The sequence below is a fragment of the Pongo pygmaeus genome, chromosome 5 (genome assembly GCF_028885625.2).
Source record: "Pongo pygmaeus isolate AG05252 chromosome 5, NHGRI_mPonPyg2-v2.0_pri, whole genome shotgun sequence".
In the NCBI taxonomy this organism is placed as follows: Eukaryota; Metazoa; Chordata; class Mammalia; order Primates; family Hominidae; genus Pongo; species Pongo pygmaeus.
The window spans coordinates 113810880-113834651 of NC_072378.2; the positions used below are offsets into that span (position 1 = coordinate 113810880).

The following is a 23772-nucleotide window of genomic DNA, read 5'->3' on the forward strand; positions in this document are numbered from 1 at the left end:
TATATATTACTTATGTATTATATATTAATTTTATATATATAATTAAATACTTTTTTCTATATTGGTTTTATTTTCATTTTTAATTCATTTACTTGCATGATTACATATATTAAATTTAATGCAACTGTATTGTCTATGTTTCTCTTCTGGCTATTACTCATTTCATATCATGATTATTATGAAATATATTTTTCCTCTTGCAGTATTAAAAATGATCAGCACTGGGTGTCAAAAATACTAGGTATATAACTGCCTTCACTGGATTTTTTTCTAAATTGTGCATGATTCGTTATTCAATTATCCAACAAAGCACCTGATATCTGCCAGGCAGTGGGTTCAGTGGTGGATAATACAGACCAATAAAACACAGCTAGTGTCTCAAGGTCAGTGGCACTAGAATATGGTAGACTGGAAAGGTCAAGATTATGGATAAAATATGAGGCCAGACTGAACACAGTGATATAAGATTAACGTACAAATGAATGAATTCAAGACAACCCAAATTGATCAAATCTCATATTTCATTTATTTTCCCACAAATGAGAGGCCTGCTATGTGCCCCAAAGAAGGGGCCTGATATTTTTTACACCTACTTAAAGAGATATTTATGAATCTTTTTCCAATCTAGTTCTGCAATTATGAAATGCCACAATCACAATGCCTGTTTATGCTATTTTAATAAACATGCAATAGAGAAAGTAGGCTTATGCACATCAAAACTAAGTAAACCTAGTTCTCCAAATTCTTATTTTCAGTATTCTGTATTGAAAGGTGAAGGGTATATGTAGATAACTTTCTGTTGTGTTTGCTATTTTGATGATGAGAAAGGATGGGAGAAGTACCAAGTCTAAAGTAAAAAAAAAAAACCTAGAAGGAGCACAGAGCCAAAGGGTATGAGGAATCTTTAATATATTTTTATTTTTTCTATGCAACTCTAAAACACACACACACACATACATCCCACACCTTGCTCTTTTTGGAAACCAGAATTCACTCAATTCTTCAGAAAAAAGAAGTATTCAACTGAATGTAAAATACAACAGGGTTGATTATTGCTGAGCAATTAAGACCTGGGCATTTCCTCTTCAAATTTATATTCTGTAGCTATCATCAACATGAGACTCCATATCATTTTTTTTTCCTTAATGCACTTTGGCAGAGGGCTTCATTTCCTATCAAATAGACTGTTTTGCAACCTTCTGTGCAGAACTGTACAGGTGGTCCAAGGGATAATGGAATGAAATTGAGCAAAAGAAATTTTAGGTTGAAAGTTAGTGAAAAAAAAAATATGTGTAGCAAGGCCCATGATTCTGTGAAATAATCTCCCAGGGGAACTAGTAATGGCTCCATCACACATATAATTTTAAACAAGAATGGAAAAATACATATGAGAGTATTCTATAAAGATATAGCCTGTATTTTAAAAGGAGAGAAAAAATGACCTAATTTTCCCTCTGTAATTTTCATTATTCTGCTCTGAATGGTCTCTTCACACACGGTATCTCACAATTTGAGTATTTAAGGCAAAAAAAGAAAAACCACAAAAATGATCTTTGGTCAACTCTTCAAGGCAAGAGTTAAAGAACTGTAAAAGGAAATATTCTTGGCAACAAAAATCGGGTTTAAATGTATGATAAGGTACTCATACTTATTTCATACACATTTATACACTTATTCAGTGTGTGTGGCTTGTTTTAAGATCAAAATTCATATGGGTTTGAATGTAGTCACCATTTCAACATCTCAGTCCCTGCAGCTGATGCTGATACTGATGTTTCCCGTTAAGAGAAAAAACCCATTTTTTAGGCTGACACAGGAAATACCACTCAGCACTGGAATACATATGAAAATCAGGAAATTTTCAAAGATGTAATGCAGGAAATCAACCAGGGAATATTCAAATTGTCACAATGTGCTTAACATTTTAAACATTTCTTCCTCTTTTAAACAAATGCTGAGCAAAGCTTCCTGTGTTTCAAAAGCAACATTGATGGACTCTCAAAATGGCAAGTCCCACATATTTACCATCTCTTCTCTTCACCCTGAATTCATTTTCCTGACTCAAGGTAGTTTCCAGGGCTTAAAAGATGACCCATATGGCACTTAAATGTATTTATGTTTAAACTCCTGTCTTCATGGAGTAGATAAGAAGTAAAATCAGCCATTGTCATGGACAACTTGCTCCTCTGAGTTCTTAACTGTTCTGGGGGGAAAGTGAGATACCAAGGAGTAAGAACCCTGTTTTCAGTTCTTGAGAGACTTACAGGTCAGGTGAGAAGAGGTGATACAATGCTAGGAACGTAAACACAAGGCACTGTTATCTCTGTTTCTTTACCTCTAAAATGTGGGAATATTACTTACTTGGTGATGAGATTAGACAAAACGATTGTTGCAAAGCACTCAGGCACATATAAGTGCTGTATTAAAGATCGTTATCATTGAAGAAGAATTGCCAGATGAGTAATTTTAAAAGATGAAGGTGAGCTCAGTTACTGGGGAGAAGCAGCTGTCAAGAACAGATGATGACACAGTCTGAGGCAGCCCCGGAAAAGTTTCTTGGACAAAGCAAACTTATACTGGGCCTTGAAAATTTAGAAAGACCAGCTAAAAGGCAAAGAAAGTCTCTGTTTACTTCCAAAAATGGAGATTGGCAGGACTATCTGAGGTGATGACACATTCCTTGAAACTCCTTTCTTGGGTGATCCTGACAGACTGATTTCCCATATCTTTTAAACCTGTTTTTCCAACTAAGTGCAAACATCAGAGATGAGCTCATTTACAATTTAGTCCTAACCCAAATTTGCCCCAGTTCAAACTCCTCCAGAGGACAACCTGAGAGCACTCACTAGCCAATACTTCCTGAAAAACCTCTACAACAGGGCAACACTCTAAAGACCCTTGGAGATCAGTGGGGAATGGGTTTGAGAGCAAACTGAAGCTACCTTTCAACATAAGTCAAAGTTAACCAGGCAATTCCTTTCTAGTCACCATGGACAAGTGAAAGCCCCACACCCCTTGAGTCAATGGGAAGTCATTTCTTAACTCCCTTTTGAGAAATGCTGCTGGTGATTCAGCACTACATCCTGGCTCACTGGGACACTATAAGTGAAATTTCCTTTAACAGCCACCCCACCACCTTGTGAAAGGTGAATTTCCCAGGCTAGAGTTACTCATGAGCACTCTTGCTACGAGAGGAGAGAGGGTCAGAGGGTCAAGGGAAGTCTTTCCTTCACCAACATCGGAGAGACTCCAGAAGCCTCTTTGAGTCAGTACTGTATAATTTACTATCCAAACTGGGAACGTTTTGAGAATAAAATGTGGCACCACTAATAATTGTGCTGCAACAACAGATGGAAATGGGGGAATTTCCCGTCAAATCAGAACACAGCATTATTCTTTTTTTCTTTTCTTTTTTTTTTTTTTTGAGATGGAGTTTCACTCTGTCACCCAGGCTGGAGTGCAGTGGCATGATCTCAGCTCGCTGCAACCTCTACCCTCCGGGTTCAAATGATTTTCCTTCCTCAGCCTCCTGAGTAGCTGGGACTACAGGCGCCTGCCACTGTGCCCGACTAATTTTTTGTACTTTTAGTAGAGATGGGGTTTCACCATCTTGGCCAGGCTGGTCTTGAACTCCTGACCTCGTGATCCACCCGCCTCGGCCTCCCAAAGGGCTGGGATTACAGGCATGAGCCACCGCGCCCGGCCTTTCTTTTTTTTTTTTTTGAGATGGAGTCTTGCTCTGTCACCCCAGGCTGGAGTGCAGTGGCACGATCTTGGCTCACTGCGGCCTCTGCCTCCTGGTTTCAAGCAATTCTCTTGCCTCAGTCTCCTGATTAGCTGGGATTACAGGCACCCACCACCACACCTGGCTAATTTTTGTATTTTTAGTAGAGATGGGGTTTCACCATGTTGGCCAGCTGGTCTCGAACTCTTGACCTCAAGTGATCAGCCCACTTCAGCCTCCCAAAGTGCTGGGACTACAGGCGTGAGCCACCGCACCTGGCCAGAACACAGGATTATTCTATCTTTAGGTTGTGAGATCTCATCTTCTAAAAATAAAGACATTTCATTTGTCAAGGATTTACTAAGTGTATACTATGTGACATTGTGATATATGCTAGAGATAGTATATTAGCTGTTTTTGCCCCAGAGACCTCAGACTAGTAGGGGTAACCAACACACACACACTGGCATTTATAAAGCACTGCAGAGGTCAGGGACCCTGGGGAACACCTAACACACCTTGCAGAGTCAGAGAAAGCATCCTGGAGGAGACACCAACCTATCTATTAATGTATCTTCATTAGGCAATGAAGAAGGCTAACTGAATTCCAGGCTTAAACATAGCATGTAGTGTCATTGAAAAACAAAAATATCTAATATTTATGGACCAGTCACTGTGTCCTGGCCATTCTACATATAAAACTCATTTATCTCATACTTCTAGGACCTCCATCTTGCAGATAAGGAAATAGTAAGTAATTTCCAAGATATACCAGTATTAAAACACTAAAAGCATCTATGTCCTTTTCTCTCAATCTTGTTTTGACCAAGAGTACATGGAAGTGATGCTATGAGACTTCTGAGGCCAGGTTATAAAAGGCCAAACAGCTTCTACCCGGTTTTCTGGAACATATGTGTTGGATCTCTGAGATCCCAATAAAATGCCCAGCTACCTGGAGATCACCATGCTGGAGTGGTGACCTGAAGGCACTCCAGTTGACAATCCCTGCTGAGTCCATCTTTCAGCCATCGCAGTCCAGGAACCAGGCAAGTGAGAAGTCATCATAAAACAGATCCTCCAGACCAGCATAGAAGAGCTGTCCCCACTGGCCCTTCTCTGAATCTGGACCCACTGAATTTGTAGCCTTAAATATTTCTTGTTTTATACCACTGTTTTAGTGGTTTGTTTCATAGCAATAGTAGAAACCAAGTCACAAAAACACAGGCCTAAGCAGGCAATGAAAAAGGATTCAAATCCAGAAAATCTAACATTGAAAACCATTCCTTTAGCTCTTGTTTCCCAAGAAACATAGCTTCTTTGTAGACATACTGGTATCTGTGGTTGCTGACATAGGCAGTTCAGTGAAGAGAGAGATTTGAGATGGATTTGGGGAGAAAACAAGCATCCGTCAAGTTATAGCAGTCTTTATTAACAACATTAAGGAGTGTGGAGCCATAGGAAGCCATTGAGAAATTTTAGAGCAGTAGAATGTTGCACTCAGCTTCATGTTTTAGAGGGATTACTTTGGTGGAAGAAGATCTTGAGGGAGGCAAGAATGGAGGCATTTAGGAAAGTATTAAAGTAATTCAAGGGAGAAGAAAGCAACAGCAGTGGCAAAACAGAGGAGAACAAAGGGGGGAAAATCAAGAAAGAAATAGCAGCTAGACAGAGGACAATTGTTGAATGTTGTTTTCTATCTAGTTCCAAAAAATACTCTATAATCATTCAGTTACCAAATCGGAAGCTAGAGAAAATTTAGAGAGGTACAAATGATTAGGAAAAACCTCCAGAGATGCACCGTAGTCAATATTCAGAGCCACCCTTGCCCTGTAGACTGAAAAGTTCAGCTGCACTCTTTCCTCCCTTTTCCTTCCCTTCCCTTCCCTTGCAGAAAGAGGACAAAGTGTGAAAAAAGATTAATTATATATAATCATTTTGAGGAAATATAACTATATTGTCAATAATGAGAGCCAGGTTTCTCACTGTCAAAGAAAGTGAAAGAAAAGTCTGGAAATAAACCTGAAATTATGAACTGGAATTGCGAGTATTGGAATAAACTTATAGTTTTAGATACGTAGATAATAAGTAAATGAATAGATAGATATAGATTTATCTGTGTGTGCATATATATACATATATACATCTGTATGTGTATATATACAAAATTTCAATTCTGTTTCCCAAAAGGGCCTAGAAGCAGTGCACCGCAGTGTCAAGGAAGACTCCGAGAGCAGATCTTGTTTCCAAATACCATTCTCTGCTAAAAGAAACCAAGCCTCCTTAAACAATGGACTCCAGAGCTCAGGTATAGAGAAGGCTCATTATAGGCCCAGATATCTTGTCCAAGAAAGCAAGATAGGACACAACAATGATGTAAACACTGTCAAAAAGACACAGGCACCAGCTTACAAGGGTTCTTACTGACCAAATCTGGAAAACTTTCAGCATCAGGTTAAATAATGATAATAATGAATTATAATCCATTGGAAAAAAAATAAAAATTCATGTCTACACTGATATAAATAAATGACTGAAATGATAGATATCCCAATTACCCTGATTTGATCTTTACACATTATATGAATATATCAAATTATCACATGCACCTCAAAAATATATACATCTATTATGTACTAATTTAAAAATAAATAAGTAGGCTGGGTGCAGTGGCTCACATCTGTAGTCTCAGCACTTGGGCAGGCTGAGGTAGGTGGATCACTGGAGCCCAGGAGGTAGAGACCAGCCTGGGCAAAATGACAAAACCTCGTCTTTACTAAAAATACAAATATTAACCAGGTGTGATGTTGTGTGCCTGTAGTCCCAGCTACTCAGGAGGCTGAAGTGGGAGGATTGCTTGAGTCCAGGAGGTTGAGGCTGCAGTCAGCCAAGATCATACCACTGTTCCACAGCCTGGGCAACAGAGCAAGACCCTGTCTCAAAAAATAAAATAAAATAATAAAAACATGATTGAATGAATATATAAATAAAAGGGAAAGATCTACCCATCTAATAAAAATGATGGAAACAGAAAATCATCCTTTGACAATCATGTAAGGGTCATTAATGCAGGTAGGAATCATGAAAGGATGCTAAGCTGATGACTGAGGCTTAATGAGTTAGAGTGTGTTGGCATAATTTTGAAGTATCTCAATAAAAAGTTCATAAATTATAAAAGGGGAAATGGTGATTTTTAAAGCAGCTAAAGCTGACAGCTTCACCAGGTGGTCAAGGTTGGCATCGCCAGGGGTAGGATGGACAATGATTCTATGCCTCCATCACATGGTCAGCTCTAAAGGAGCATGTCAACTCTGGGGGCTTCCTGCTGGTAATGCATGATCTAAGCCTTGTCATAAGAAAACCTTGGAAAGGGGCCTGGCGTGGTGGCTCACGCCTGTAATCCCAGTACTTTGGGAGGCTGAGGTGGGCAGATCACCTGAGGTCATGAGTTTGAGACCAGCCTGGCCAACACGGTGAAACCCTATCTCTACTAAAAATACAAAAATTAGCCAGGTGTGGCAGTGCGTGCCTGTAATCCCAGCTACTCGGGAGGCTGAGGCAGGAGAATTGCGTCAACCCAGGAGGCGAAGGTTGCAGTGAGCTGAGATCACCTCACTGCATTCCAGCCTAGGCGATAAAGCAAGACTCAGTCTAAGAAAAAAAAAAAATTTTTTTTTTTAAAAAGAAAACCTTGCAAAGGGCTGGGTACAGTGGCTCATTCGTCTTCCATAAATATGTAGTTCAAATTTCATTATAAGGCCTGGCGCAGTGGCTCATGCCTGCAATCCCTGCACTTTGGGAGGCTGAAGCAGGCAGATCACCTGAGGTCAAGAGCTCAAGACCAGCCTGGCCAACATGGCGGAACGCTGTCTCTACTAAGAAAAATACAAAAATTAGCCAGCCATGGTGGCGGGTGCCTGTAATCCAAGATACTCAGGAGGCAGGCAAGAGAATTGCTTGAACTCGGGAGGCAGAGGTTGCAGTGAGCCAAGATCGTGTCACTGCACTCCAGCCTGACCAACACAGCGAGACTTCATCTCAAAAAAAAAAAAAATTCATTACAACAATATGCTTTCAAATAAAGCCTGTGTGGTGGCTCACGCCCGTAATCCCAGCACTTTGGGAGGGCAAGGTGGGAGGATTTTTCGAGGCCATGAGTTTGAGACCAGCTTGGGCAACATAGTAAGGCCTCATCTCTACAAAAAATATATTGTTTTAATTAGGTGTGATGGCATGTACCTGTAGTCCTTGCCACTTGGGAGGCTGAGGCAGGAGGATCGTTTGATCTGAAGTGTTTAAGGCTGCAGTGAGCTATGATTGCTGCCTGGGTGACAGAGTGAGGCTATCTCTAAAAAACAAAACAACAACAACAAAAAAATATATATATATACACTTTCAAATAAATAAAGCAAAAAAATTAAAATGTATACTTTCAACAATATATGAGAATTATAATTTAAAAGAAAATCTATACTGTACTATACTGAAATAGGCTCTGTATGAAATAGGAACCCACCAACACATTAACTTGAGCAGCCAATTTCTCTTACCATTTCTATAAAAATGTTTGAATTTAATGTAAATATGTACTTTATTAATAACATATAGTTCTGAGTATTTTAAATTCAGGATTTCTTCTAAATATATAAAAATTGCACATTCAGGATACTAATTCCTATCCATATCAATTATTACTTTTAACTGTCAAATTCAAATTTAAAAACAGAAATAAATTGAATGGTAAAACTGATAAAACTCTGCAACTATTTTCTGTTACACTTGACTTTTAATATCTATGTTCATAGGAATAGCTTTTGTTAACATATCTGACTTTATAAGCAAATGCTATGAATGTGACCTTACAACCAAGCATTCTAATAGAATACTGTTTTCATCTGTTGTATATGCTGATTTTTTTCAACAGATGTCTAGAGAAGAAAATAGCTCTCTTTTTAAAAAGGTTTAAAACCACTTGTGTTAAGTATTGTTTAAAATAAATTGTGGTACAAGATACATTTTCTCTTTCATTGTAAGATAAAATAAGAATGATGAATAAGAACATAATATAAAGGCAACTCATCCAAGAGAAGTGTGACCCTAACCCTTTAAATGACTTGCTTTGCCAGATAATCTGGAAAAGAGTAGAATTAATGACTGATAATAAAACACAATTATATGTCATTTGGTGTCTTTAGCTCCTTTGTGATACAAGAACCTACACTGGGTGCATCACATCAAAGACAACTGATTAGCTGTGCATAGACTCTTTCAACATTTGAGAAGCATGTGCTCAATCTATTGGTTTCTCTAACACTTGAAAATATGACTCCACAAAATAAAACAGTAAAAACCAAGAAATACTATTTTATTGTGGGTTCTGCCCCATCAAGTCCTCCTAGAACATTAGAGAATTGTTCTTTAATCAGGGCAATTTTGCCAACCCCCTACACCCTTCACCCCTGACATTTGGCAATGTTAAAGACACTTGATTGGTACCACTGAGAGATGCTACCCCATCTAGTAAGTAGAGTCCAGGAACGCTGCTAAACACCCTACAGTGCACAGGGCATCCCCCACAATAAAGAATTATTCAGCATAAAATCTCAAGTGCTGAGGTTGTGAAACTCTGCTTTACAGAGTCAGGGGTAAATTTTAGACTGTTCTAGATTCATTCTTGTGCTTCTAAACTCTTTTCCTTCACCCCCTCTCTGCTTCTTCATAGTTCTCCAGTGATGGATTGATTTTTTTTTTTTTTTTTTTTGAGATGAAGTCTCCCTCTGTCACCCAGGCTGGGGTGCAGTGGTGCGATCTCAACTCACTGCAACCTCCACCTCCCCAGTTCAAGTGATTCTCCTGCCTCAGCTTCCCAAGTAGCTGGGATTGCAGGCATCCACCACCATGCCCGGTTAATTTTTGTATTTTTAGTAGAGAAGGGGTTTCAACACATTGGCCAGGCTGGTCTCGAACTCCTGACCTCCGGTGATCCACCCACCTTGGCATCCCAAAGTGCTGGGATTACAGGCGTGAGCCACCATACCCAGCCTCTGTTGGGATTTAGATGGAATTTTGGTGAGGAAAAAATTAGGACAAAAAATGTTGGAATGTTTCCCAAGGAAAATTCCACTAAATGGTTGTGTACAATTATCTTCCAAACAAATTTAGTCCAACGAACCAGCACTTCATTTAGAACCAGTAATTCCTAGTCACTGGAAAGAAAAGCTGGGAAGTTTGTCTGTACTCTAATCAACTCTTGGCCTTAACTCATTCTTATCTCAGACAGTCAAATTACAAGACAATTGAGTTGACTTCAGTTTCTCTATATCATCACATTCCAATCATGAATTCTTTGAGAACACACCAGCTCTCTAAATAAAAACTTGGGAAACACCCTATATTTATCAGGAAGGTGGGTGTCTCTTCATGTGAGCATTCTCATCTATTCTGTGTTGATTTTTTTTACTATATTCAACCATGGAGAGTGTGAACTTCTCTTGACCTAGCTCCCACATTTGAGTACTATGTTACTGCAACTCTCTATGCTTAAGTACACTGACAACATACAATACTCAAATAAAAATGCCATTTTATGTGTAATTCTACAGACAAGCATAATAGCATTACGCCCAAAACAAACATCTGTGCCCTCATCTGTATGTGTTCTTTCCAGATTCTCAACTTTTAATAATAGCAGGATGGATGGCTTTTCCTTTTCATGATTTATCAGTGTTGACCAGATAGAACAGAATTCATTTTAACTAGATGTCTATGAGATCCTCACAAATGTGAACCTAGTAGTCTTCCACCAATTTCCTTTTGAACTATGTGTGACCTTATGGCACTTTTCAACAATACACACCATTGGCATGCTTCATTGGATGTTTCTTCTAGGTCAGGACTAAGATTTAAGGGTTGAGATTTATTGAACAAAAATCTTGCAAAAACTGTATGTGAGAATTTATTACTCATCTCTTCTCTTTTTCACGTTTGCCTCAAGCAGCTGGAGATCACTTTGAATTTTTAAATCTAGGATACTCAATTATCAGAACAAAATTTGCAGCGGTAAGAGCCGTCAATTATTTTCCATTTAACTAATATTTTGAAAAATTTAGAAATGATAAATAATTATTTTTCTTAATTAAACTTGCAATTATAAAATGATGATTACTTCAAAAATGCTTTTTAGGCCGGATGTGGTGACTCACGCCTGTAATCCCAGCACTTTGGGAGGCCAAGGCGGGCAGATCACTTGAGGTCAGGAGTTCAAGACCAGCCTGGAAAACATGGTGAAACCCCATCTCTGCTAAAAAAAAAAAAAAAAAAAAAAAAAAAAAAAAAATTAAAAAATAAACCAGGCATGGCGGCAGGCCCCTGTAATCCCAGCTACTCAGGAGGCTGAGGCAGGAGAGTAGCTTGAACCTGGGAGGTAGAGGTTATACTGAGCCGAGATCATCCCGTTGCACTCCAGCCTGAGCAACAGAGCAAGACTCTGTCTCAAAAACCAAACAAAACAAAAAATAAAAATGCTTTTTAATAGATAAGCTTGGTTTGGATTTCCTGAGATATCTGAATCTCTTTTTTTGTGTGTGTGTATTTCCACAAATAGTACGTTTTCACTTAAAAACACAATTTTAGAAATATACTCATCCTTGCCAGTTTTTAAAAATCACAAATACATTTAAGGCTAACATTCTTCACCAACAAGTCCTCATTTATCAGGTTTGGCAGTAGTGGTTAATGATGTTCTGATTAACAGAAGATTGATTCTGAAGAAGATATTTATCTACAAAAGATGTTTTTGAGAAAAAGAAATTATTTCCTAATTTGATAACATCCTATGACACACTGACTCATTCAATGTAAGAGGCCAATTCCCCAAAAAGCAATTAAATCAAAATAATTTCTACTTACGTATTGAAAATATATAAAATATATACTACCCATATATAAATTTAGTCCAAAAGCAGCACTTCATTTAGAGTCAGTCATTCCTGGTTAATATCTGGTGATAAACTGTATATATATATAGTGTGTGTGTGTGTGTGTGTATGTGTGTGTGCTTGTATAATAGGATCTTCACCCAGCAGTGAATGGTGAAACTGGCTGTAATAGAAGTTAACCAGTCTGTGCTCAGATTCTACAAGGAAGTATGCAGGAGGTTATAAGCCATCCCTAGAGGCTTGCATCACAGAAGGAGGTACCAACAGCTACCAGGAGAGGAGATCTAAAGTAACAGGAACTGGCAAGAGGTGAAGATGGAGGAGAGGGGTCTCAAAAACAAGCAGAAAACATAAAAGCCATTCTAGCAGCAGAGATGACTTCAAATCCTTCCAGCTACAAATCTGAATTGGTTCCAGTGGCTGAGCTAGGACACAGCATGCTGGTAGAAGTCAAGGGCCTCTTGCTGTGGAGAGGAAAGAACCAGCAAGACTGACAGCTGAGCATAGCTGTGAACCTTGGCTCTGACCTAGACTGACCTCAGTTTACTTACAGTATGACCTTCAACATTCTTAACCTCTCTGAGTTTAATTCCTTTCCTACAAATGTGAATAATATTAGTACTAACCTCACAACGTTGTGAGCCTTAAATGGGATAACACATATGAACAACATGTGATGAACCATATGACACATCATAAACTCTTCATAAGTGCTCATGGTTATAATAATAATAATTGTAATTACTGTTAGTATTATGTCCTGATCCACAAAACAAATAATTGCAGAAACTGTTTGTACTTTAGGTGTGATAGAATGACCACTATCTATAAAGTCAGGAGATATTTTGTCTAGAACCCATGTGATGATAGCACACCTCACTTTTCTGCATGTCATTTTCTTCATTTTTATGTTTTAGAGCCGAGGTCTCTCTCTATCACCCAGGCTGGAGTGTGGTAGGTACACTCCATCATAGCTAACTGCAGCCTTGAATTCCTGGCCTCAGCCTTAAGCCTCAAGCCTCCTGAGTATCTGGTACTACAGCATGAGCTGTGATGCCTGGCCCTGTGTGTCTTTTTTTTTTTTTTTTTTTTTGAGACAGAGTCTTGCTCTGTCACCCAGGCTGGAGTGCAGCAGTGCAATCTCCACTCACCGCAACCTCCATCTCCCAGGTTCAAGCTATTCTCCTGTCTCAGCCTCTGGATTAGCTGGGATTACAGGCACCCACCACCATGCCTGGATAATTTTTTGTATTTTTAGTGGAGTCGGGGTTTCACCATGTTGGCCAGGCTGGTCTCGAACTCCTGACCTCAGGTGACCTGCCCGCCTCAGCGTCCCAAAGTGCTAGGATTACAGGCGTGAGCCACCGTGCCCGGCCCTGTGTGTCATTTTCTTGATCTAATTTAATTAGTTAATTTCTAGAATCACTTCCTTCAACACCTAAGATTTTTTTCTTTTGTCTAAATAAATGAAAGGTCATCATATGGTAGAAGAATTTAACTTAAGAATTCCAAATAGAAATGTTTAGTTCATCAGTCTGGATATAAATTTGTGGGGAAAGAAAAAAGTCAAAAAACAACTTAAAGTTGCAAAAGTTTATCAGTGATGGACAGAATGCTTTATTAAAGGACATCAGTTACACTATTAAAAATAATCTAGAGCCAGCGTGGTGGCTCAAGCCTGTAATTCCAGCACTTTGGGAGGCCGAGGCGGGCAGATCACTTGAGGTCAGGAGTTCAAACCAGCCTGGCCAACATGGTGAAACCCTGTATCTACTAGAAATACAAAAATTAGCCAGGCATGGTGGCACACATCTGTAATCCCAGCTACTCGGGAAGCTGAGGCAGAAGAATTGCTTGAACCTGGGAGGTGGAGGTTGTGGTGAGCTGTGATCATGCCATTGCACTCCAGCCTGGGCAACAGAGCAAGACTCTGTCTCAAATAATAATAATAATAATTTAGTATAGTGAAGATTTCTTTGCTGTCAGACAGATTTAGATTTGAATTCCAGTTCTACTATTTCTTGATCACTTTGGATAAATTATGTAACCATCTTTTTCTGATCTGTAAAATGAAGATAATAGTGAATTTTTCCTAAAGTTATGGTAAAACTAAAATACAAACATGTATTAAAATAATTTAGCATAATGAGTGGCATATTAAGTCCACAAAAATAATAAAGAGCATTGTAAATATTCTTGTACCTTTTTTGACAATTTTTTAAAAATTGGTAGCAACCGAGGCAACATATTTATTTCTTGAAGAATTTACAGTTGACCTTGAGTGAGTTATGTAATCTCTTTGACCCCTGATTTTGTTATGTATAGAATGGAAAAAGTAGTGCTACCCAGAATATTGTGAGAATAAAATAAGTCATGAAAGAGGTCCAAGAATAATGCCTGCCGAAAATAGAGGTTGCTTTATAAGGTAGTTGTGAATGTAATTTACCACACTTAACGAAAACATTATTTACATTTAACTATTTGAAGGTATAAATATTTACCCATTCTTTAAAATAATCAAATGAACATTGTTGTTCAGAGTTTTCTCTGTTATTTTAGGGAACAATGGAGTAGGAGAATAAGCAGAGGATTATGAGAAGTGTTGGAAGATAGCTCTGAATAGAGTGATGCTGAGCTTAATCTACTTTCCATGATGAGGTCATTTGCACAATAGAGAAAGCATCCATTTGTTTATAAAGTGATCAGATTTTAAGCACCAGGCATTGTTTGTTGAAATATTTCCTTTCACTTGTAGATCTCCAGTCTTTTCTATGCAGCTTGACAAGTGAAGTGGAATGCCAACAATCTTCTCTCAACAAACTCAGAAGATAAAGCAGAGAAGAAAAGAATGTACTTAAAGACGTGGTTCAGGACTTCACACAGATGACACCCACTTAGAAAACACAAACAAACTTTAGCCTTAGCAGAGTCAGGGCCAGCCTGAGATCTTTTTGCAGTGAAATTGGTATCAATCTCAGGTTGAAGCCTAGTATATTAATCCCGATCGGTTGCCTCAATTCACCTAGAAACATACATGTTATCTGCTAATGGCTCTACCTAGGTAATTGTTCACAGATCTTCAAATAGTTTTCCAAGAGCACCAAGTACATCAAAACCTAAAGTGTGTAAGCATGCAATAGAAAAAGGGTAATCAGTAAGATTGTTAGATATGTTACTTATACTTCCTTGATATAAAATTATGATGGCTTCCCACGAACTTCTATGCTGATACTGGCATTGGAAAACAGCTAGATAACTTTTTCAGCCACTAAATTCTGATAATCATCGCCTGCCATTATCCAAATCCTTATCTTCTTGGCCTTTGCTCTCCCTTTCCCTCTATTAGGCAAGCGAAGAGATTGAAGACAGCAAAATGCACTGTAAAGAATCCACAAATGCCGTATGGCCTGGGACATCTCACAAAAAGCTAATTTGAAAAATGAGCATAATTCCTACTTCATAAGAATTAATTGAGGCCGGGTGCAGTGGCTCATGCCTGTAATCCCAGTACTTTGGGAGGCTGAAGTGTGTGGATCACCTGAGGTCAGGAGTTCAAGACTAGCTTGGCCAACATGGTGAAACTCTGTCTCTACTAAAAATACAAAAATTAGCCAGTTGTGGCAGTGGGCATCTGTAATCTCAGCTACTCAGGAGGCTGAGGAAGGAGAATTGCTTGAACCCAGAAGATGGAGATTGCAGTGAACCGAGATCATGCCACTGTACTCCAGCCTGGGTGACAGAGCGAGACTCTGTCTCAAAAAAAAAAAAAAAAAAGAAAAGAAAAAAGAATTCATTGAGTTAATTCATGTAAAGTTCTTAGAGTAAGACCTAACACATGATAGGTGCTATTAAAATTACAGAATCACATATTCCAGTTTGTCTAAGCTCGTCCCAATTTATGCTTGTTTTCCAGCTTCTCAGTTAGTTTGGTATTTGTCATTCTCAAGGGGTCCTGATTTGGATGATTGATAATTTATGTGCTCAACCTGTGTGAATGTGGTAAAGCTACTGTCATTGTTGTTATTAATAAATTGTAGGGCCAGGAGTGGTAGCTCACGTCTGTAATCCCAGCACTTTAAGAGGCTGAGGAGGAGGGATCACCTGAGGTCAGGAATTTGAGACCAGCCTGGCCAACATGGCCAAACCCTGTCACTACTAAAAATACAAAACTTAGCTGGGCATTGTGGTGGGTGCCTGTAATCCCAGCTACTCAGGAGGCTGAGGCAGGAGAATCACTTGAAACCAGGAGGCAGACGGAGGTTGCAGTGAGCCGAGATCACGCCATTGCACTCCAGCCTGGGCAACAAGAGTGAAACTCTGTCTCAAAAATAAATAAATACATACATAAATAGTAAACATGTATGTCTAGTAGTTTTGTGGAATCTTGCTTATAAATACACATTACGTGTTGAGCTATTAATACGTGCTACCATGTCCTGGAGTCAGAAAAGTGTAATAAAAAAGCTAATTCTTGGACATTTACTTGGTGCGTGATTTGATAAAAGTTACCTACCCTTTTTCAAACCCAAACCCTGTGCAGTAAAGCCAGATAATATATAGCCAGTGACCTATTGGTTGTGAGAATCTAGTGAGATATAATATGTATGAAAATGCTTTGTAATTTACAGCACTTGATATAAATGAAACAAATTCTTAAACTAAAATTCAACTTAAGGTATTATGTTTCAATAAATACCATATTTACATGGCCGGCTTAATACTTCCACAAATATTCTATGTACCTAATGTTTCAGATATATTACTGGATTTACAATATTCGGTTAGAAAAAAAGCATCACACGATGCAGTGGTGCAAGCCTGTAGTCAGTCCCAGCTACTTGGAAGGCTGAGGTGGAAGGATCACTTGAGCCTAGGAGTTCAAGGTCAGCTAGGCAAGATAGTAACTTCTGTCTCAAATAAATAAATGAAATAAATAAGCATCAAGGGATCAAAATGAACCACTTGCCCAACCATGCACTAAGAATTCTAGAACTCAGTTCTTCCTACTTCTTGACTGGCTTTGGGCACTTGAACAGACACAATAGAATTAGTAGTTAGGTGCATGGGTGTAAGTCTTTGCTTTGCCATTAGCAAGTTAAGTAGCATTAAGCAGGTTATTTAATAATTCTGAGATCTCAATGGGGTAAAACTATTATTACACAAAATTATTATTCTGAGACATAAATGAGATCATGATTATACAAGTCTTAGCACAAAAGCCTTAGCACAGTGACCTTGATATGTCTGACACATAGTAAAATATGAATAAATGTTAGGTATTGTGTATAATTTTTTGAACTTCTTAGCAAAGCTCTGAGGTGAGCTCAATATCTCTATTAGACTGTATTTTTATCATTGTGGAGCAGGAAGAGGTCAACAAACAGATGACTAGCTCCTGACAGTAAGAAAATTCTAAATGGTATCTTGTGGTTGGCAGGAAGGCAGCTGTTGACCCAGGTCAGCAAATATTTATTAAGTAATTGGTATGTGCAAAAAACTGTTAAAAATAGTAGAATATAAGAATATCACTAAAAGCTAATAGTTATAAGCAGCTTATAATAGCTGTTTGGTAAATGACACAGGTAAAAAGGCAGAATATAGAAAGTGGTATAAGAAAGGTATAATAATAACATTGGGGCTCAGCGAAGGTTATAACACCGTGTTGGGGTTACAATTTTAAAGTTCTCATGGAAACAGGGCCGTAGATGGTGATATTTTAGATTGGTTCTGAGGGTTTGGATAAGCAGAAGGGAAGGCAAGAACATTCTAGGCAGAACTGAAGGAAATAAATAAGGACTCATTCCCAAACATTTAGCTTTTGGAGTTAAAGTGCATACGTGAGCTACTGGTGTGAAACTTAAAAACAAGACAATATATTTTTTAAATCTCTGTATCAACCCCACTCATGATAATCTACAAAATAACTACTATTCACTCACTGACTTCAATGTATTATTTTCAGCTGTGTTGGATGTTTTAGAGGTGAAAGGCATTTGGTCTGTACTGAACCTTTGAAAACCATTTCAAGTGAAACAGCCTGGGTTTTTACATTATATATGTTTTATAAATGTGAACCCAATAATCATGATCATTTACTGCTGATAAATTATATAATAATATGACTGGTATAGAGCAAATAAGATATGAGCCTAAATTGTACCAATAAAACTAGATTGAATTATTCTCCAATATAGTGTCATTCATTCTTTCACTTAAAAAACAACAAACATTTTAAACCATGTGCCAAGAACCATGAATAAGGAATTAAAAAGTAAAAGTCTAGATATATTGTTAATCTATTATAAACAACAGGAAGTAAAATTGGTTCATAATTCCCATAAGTATATTCTGTGAACATCAAAGTCTATTATAGCTGTTATTTTCACTTCATTTGAACGGATGTGGTCTTTTTATAAATTGATTTTTCTCCTTAGTTTTTTTTAATTTCTGAAAATGAGATTTTCTGCTTACATTTTTCAGTGGCTTGAACCAAGGCACTACAACTTACCACTATTGAAAAACCTGAATAAATGTACATTGAGTAAAATATACTTACTACATTTATCTAAGGCCTAAATTTAGCTTTCTAGTACAAATTAAGCCTGCCAATTATTGAAAATAATACTTTTAATCCTGATTGTAAAGATATATATGTACTCTCTATAGGAGATTAAACAAATCTTCTATAGAGTTGATAAAACAAATCCTGTTCCTTCATTTTTATATGAGAAAGAAATATAACTAGGATTATTACAACATCTCCTACAACTCTCAGAATCTTCACCACCTTATTAACCTGGTGTTCGGATTCTCTTTCTTGTATCTTTTTTTAAGAAAAAAATTCTTGGCCGGGTGCGGTGGCTCACGCCTGTAATCCCAGCACTTTGGGAGGCCGAGGCGGGCGGATCACGAGGTCAGGAGATCGAGACCATCCTGGCTAACACGGTGTAACCCCGTCTCTACTAAAAATACAAAAAATTAGCCGGGCGAGGTGGCGGGCCCCTGTAGTCCCAGCTACTCGGGAGGCTGAGGCAGGAGAATGGCGTGAACCCCGGGGGGCGGAGCCTGCAGTGAGCCGAGATCGCGCCACCGCACTCCAGCCTGGGCAACAGCGAGACTCCGTCTCAAAAAAAAAAAAAAGAAAAAAAGAAAAAAATTCTTAAATTAAAAATGGAAACGCTCAGGCTGCATTCCTTCCCGAAGAGCAAAGCTGGCTTCACACTAAAGAGAGGGCACTGCTCCTCCTCCTTCTGGCTTCTAGTGCTCTACAAAGTTGGAGAAACTTTTCTAGTAATAAACCATAGCAATGATGCTGGGAAGTATAGTCTTTGATATATCTTTTAAAGCATAGATTTTTCACTGAATCAGCAATCACTCTTGGAAAATAGATGTAGACCAAAGATATATATATATATATATTTGAGGTAGGAGCTTGCTCTGTCACCCAGGTCAGAATGTAGTGGTACAATCATGGCTCACTGCAGCCTCAACCTCCCTGGCTCAAGTGATCCTCTCACCTCAGCATCCCAAGTAGCTGGGACTACGGGCATATGCCACCATACCTGGCTATATATATATATATATTTTTTTTAATTTTTTTGTAGAGATGAGGTCTTGCTCTGTTGCCCAGTCTGGTCTCAAACTCCTGGCCTCAAGTGATCCTCTGGCCTTCGCCTCTCAAAGTGCTGGGATTGCAGGCATGAGATGCTGCGCCCAGCCTATAGTATTCAAAATTGTCCATCTGCAGCATTCCTTCAAGCAGCTTATACACAAAATCAAATCAATTATTCTGGTGATCAACCTAATAAAAATAGCACCATAATTTTAAAAATAAGAATTGTTTTGGCTGAATTAGAAGCCTCCTTATTAATCCAACCTCTATGCATGTCATAATGGGCCTGATTTGGGTGCACTTTCATATCTAAAGCATGATATTTAAAAAGGGCATATAAAATGGTAATGTTTGTTTGGAGACAGGCTAAATTTTTTCATGGCAACAGGCAAAAAAAAAAAAAAAAAAAAAAAACCCTGAAATAGAAGATAGTTCTGGAGTTCTAGCCCTCAAGCTGAACAACTGTGGGAGAAAGCCTTTCAACTTCCTATAGAGCAGTTAACAGAAGTGCTTCTTCATCAATATCTTGCATAGGAGTTGCTTCATAAATGCAAGTAATATTATCAGTAAGATCAACAGAAATAATTTGATATTTTAAATTCATAAAGAAATCATCATTTTAAAGGAAAGAAGGGAAAATTTGAGTGTCGGCCTTGAGCTTCTTTCATTAGTCTAGTGAGTCTTGGTCTTTCTCTGCTTAAATGACTTTTATGCATATTTCTAAAATTAAGGAAAATATGAGAAATATAGGTTGTTTGTGTATATAGGTGGTCCTACTTCTGTTATTTGACAATAATGACATTAAAACAAACAAAAAATGTCCATTTGGGGAAGAGGAACTGACACCAAAATGTAACTGAGTAAGAAATGCTACTGTTTAGTAAAATACGAGGATGCTACCTGCGCAGGGCTGTGAACCACTTCCTTGGGCTCAATTTCATTCTCAGCCTTCCTGACAATACTTATTTCAATATGAACATTAAGCAGTCAAAAGTAGGGAAGCATTCAAAATATACTGTATCCACCCAAGAAGGCATCTTCCTGTATGAGTCAGTAGGTGTCTTAAGAGAGAATAAATGGTTTAACAACCCAAGGCTTTATATTTTCCCCATTAATCACTTATTTTCAACCAGGCATGGTGGCTCATGCCAGTAATCCCAGCATCTTGGAGGGCCCAGGCTAGAGGATCACTGAAGCCCAGAAGTTCAGGACCAGTCTGAGCAACATAGTAAGATCTCATCTCTAATTAAATATATATATATATAATTTTTTTTTTTTTAAAGGGCCGAACGTGTTGGTTCATGCCTGTAATCTCAGCACTTTGGGAGATGAAGGCAGGCAGATTGCTTGAGTCCAGGAGTTTGAGACTAGCCTAGGCAATATAGTAAGACATTGTCTCTACAAAAATAGTACAAAAATTAGCCAGGCATGGTGGAGGTGCCTGTAGTATCACTACTCAGGAGGCTGAGGTGGGAGAAACAATCGAGTGCCGGAGGTTGAGGCTACAGTGAGACACGATTGTGCCACCGCACTCCAACCTGGGTGACAGAGAAAGACCTTGTCTCAAAATAAAATTAAATTCAATTAAAATAAATAAATTTATTTATTTATATTCTTCCACTAAATTACTATGAGGAAAAATATTCAATACCTAATTGTCCTTTGCTCTTACAGATAGAATAGATGACTTCTTGAAGTCAAACCCTGCTGAGCAAATAGTATACACTCCAGTGCATACCGGGCAAGCAGTATATATATAATGGTTGAAGGCATTTTCTGGAACATAGAAAACTAGAGCAACACCAGTCCTACCACTGTTCCTTCCAGCAGCTCTGTAACTACACAGCATCTGTGACATTTTTCTCTCAATTTCAACGGCCTGAACATTCAAATGTGGTGGGAACTGACTGCCACTGTATTTTCCTCATTCTATTATTTTTCCCTTTACTCAAAGGGAAAGCTAGAGACATCCCTCCCTGACTAAATGGCCTCTATCTCCAGGAAAACATGTCACTACTGTAAGGAGAACATAAAGACCCCATTATGTCTTTACTTCTGTATTTACTTTTTTTCTAAAATCAGAACTGTACAATTTGTGAACATAGGCATTCCAACATCAGTTAGGTTTTTTAACTGTATCATTCTGTTAACCCACCCTTTAAAGAATTCAAATTTAACATAGTTTGCAGCTTAAAAGCAGCACAAAATAAAATTTCAGGAAATGTCATGGCAACACATCAAACATTTAATGTCAGGTTCCCTTATGCTCATTGCATTGCAAAAGACAACCACCAATTATGCAATTTTGAAATGATATTTTACTTTGTAATTAAAACCCAGGTTCCTTGTGCTTGATATTTGTAGAGCATCTGTGCAAAGCAATTGCTCCCTGGGAAGGGAAGATGGTATCTTTGCACTTTCAAAGACCTCTGCCTACAGTGCTGTTATAAATAAACTTTTTTCCTTTGTTAGCTTAATGCACCTAACTTCACACTTAAGGAATCACCAAATAGCATGTATGCATAAGTTCATTGTTTAGAAGTTGGTGTAAATTTTATTACTAGACAGTTCCTTTGTTCCATATGACAAATATTGCCTTCATTTAATTATAATGCTGAAAACTTCATCTGATATGTACCCAGACTTTAATTGATTTCAATCCTAAACTGACATTTTTGGACTATTTGAATATGATTTGAATAACAATAGGCCAATTGGTATGATGCTAAGGAAAAGAAGATACCTGTAAAATTTCCAACAGTACATCATCTTTTTATGGTCTCTTGATTCTCCTTTACTGTAGGCTTTTTATAAATAAGTGAAAGCCATACATTTTATTTGCCTCTTTATTTGAAGTCCATTCATCTTAGTGACCCTATTCTGTATACTAATGCTGTGGAGCGCACTTTATTCTGACACAATATAGCTATCATCTTGCCTAATAAAATAACTGTACCACACACATTTAAGTTTATATATATATATACATATATATATATAAAATTTACTGTCAACCAATGGAATAAATCTCTATCTTACTAAAGTCCAATAGACTAAGGTACAATCATAAATGCACATATTTTAATAAATGAAATACTTTATTTTTTATTTTTTTATTTATTTATTTTTTCTGAGACAGAGTCTCGCTGTGTCACCCAGACTGGAGTGCAGTGGCACAATATCGGCTCACCGCAACTTCTGCCACCCAGGTTCAAGCAATTCTCCCTGCCTCAGCCTCCCAAGTAGCTGGGACTACAGGCACCTGCCACCACACCTGGCTAATTTTTGTATTTTTTAGTAGAGACAGGGTTTCACCATGTTGGCCAGGCTGGTCTTGAGCTCCTAACCTCAGGTGATCCACCCTCCTTGGCCTCCCAAAGTGCCGGGATTACAGGTGTGAGCCACCACACCCGGCCAATACTTTATTTTTTTAAAATGAAATACTTTAATTAGGATATAATAAAATCTCATCTATCTAGAGAGCAAAATTTTTCAGATAACCAATCTTTCCCTCTTTAAGTACCAAACCTTTTTGATATTTGAGCAACTTTAGGTGGAAATCATTCTTTGTTTGTTTTGTTTTATTTTGTTTTTGAGACAAAGTCTCACTCTGTTATCCAGGATGGAGTGCAATGGCACGATCTCAGCTCACTGCAACCTCTGCCTCCTGGGTTCAAGCAATTCTCTTGCCTTAGCCTCCTGAGTAACTTTGATTACAGGTGTGTGCCACCATGCCTGGCTAATTTTTTGTATTTTTAGAAGAGATAGTTTCACCACATTGGCCAGGCTGGTCTCGAACTCCTGACCTCAAGTGATCCACCTGCCTCTGCCTCCCAAAGTGCTGGGATTACAGGTGTGAACCACCACACCCAGCCAGAAATTTTTCTTAAATATATTACACAATTTTCTACCTTCTTAAAGAGGGCATATTGATAACAACACTTTTTTTTTTTCAAAATGATTCAGGACCACTTTTGAGCTTCGGTTATTAATAATTCTAACATAAGGCCAGGCGCAGCGGCTCACACCTGTAATACCAGCACTTTGGGAGGCCGAGGCAGGCAGATTGCTTGAGGTCAGGAGTTCGAGACCAGCATGGCCAACATGGTAAAACCCCATCTCTACTAAAAATACAAAAATTAGCCAGGCGTGGTGGCATGTGCCTGTAATCCCAGCTAGTCGAGAGGCCGAGGTAGGAGAATCACTTGAATCTGGGAGGCGGAGGTTGCAGTGAGCCGAGATTGCACCGTTTTACTCCAGCCGGGGTGACAGAGGGAGACTCTGTCTCAAAAACAACAAAAAAAAGACTAACTAAAATAATTCTAATATAAGAATGACTTCAAGACAAAGAATCAAGTGGGACGTTTTTCATTGTTACAAAATGACTCCAGACAACTGTTTTCAACCTACTGTAGCATTTTATAGCTTTTGGTTCTCTCCTAATGACTAGGAGTTTAATTTTTTCTTCTTAATCTTAACCAGGAAGCATAGTAGAAGTAAAA

The 23772-nt window shown here is 38.3% G+C and overlaps 1 pseudogene; it reads right to left on the reverse strand.

The window, feature by feature from the left end:
• Positions 1 to 18836: 18836 nt before the first annotated feature.
• Positions 18837 to 18987, reverse strand: LOC129039648 (small nucleolar RNA U3; annotated as a pseudogene).
• Positions 18988 to 23772: the final 4785 nt, after the last annotated feature.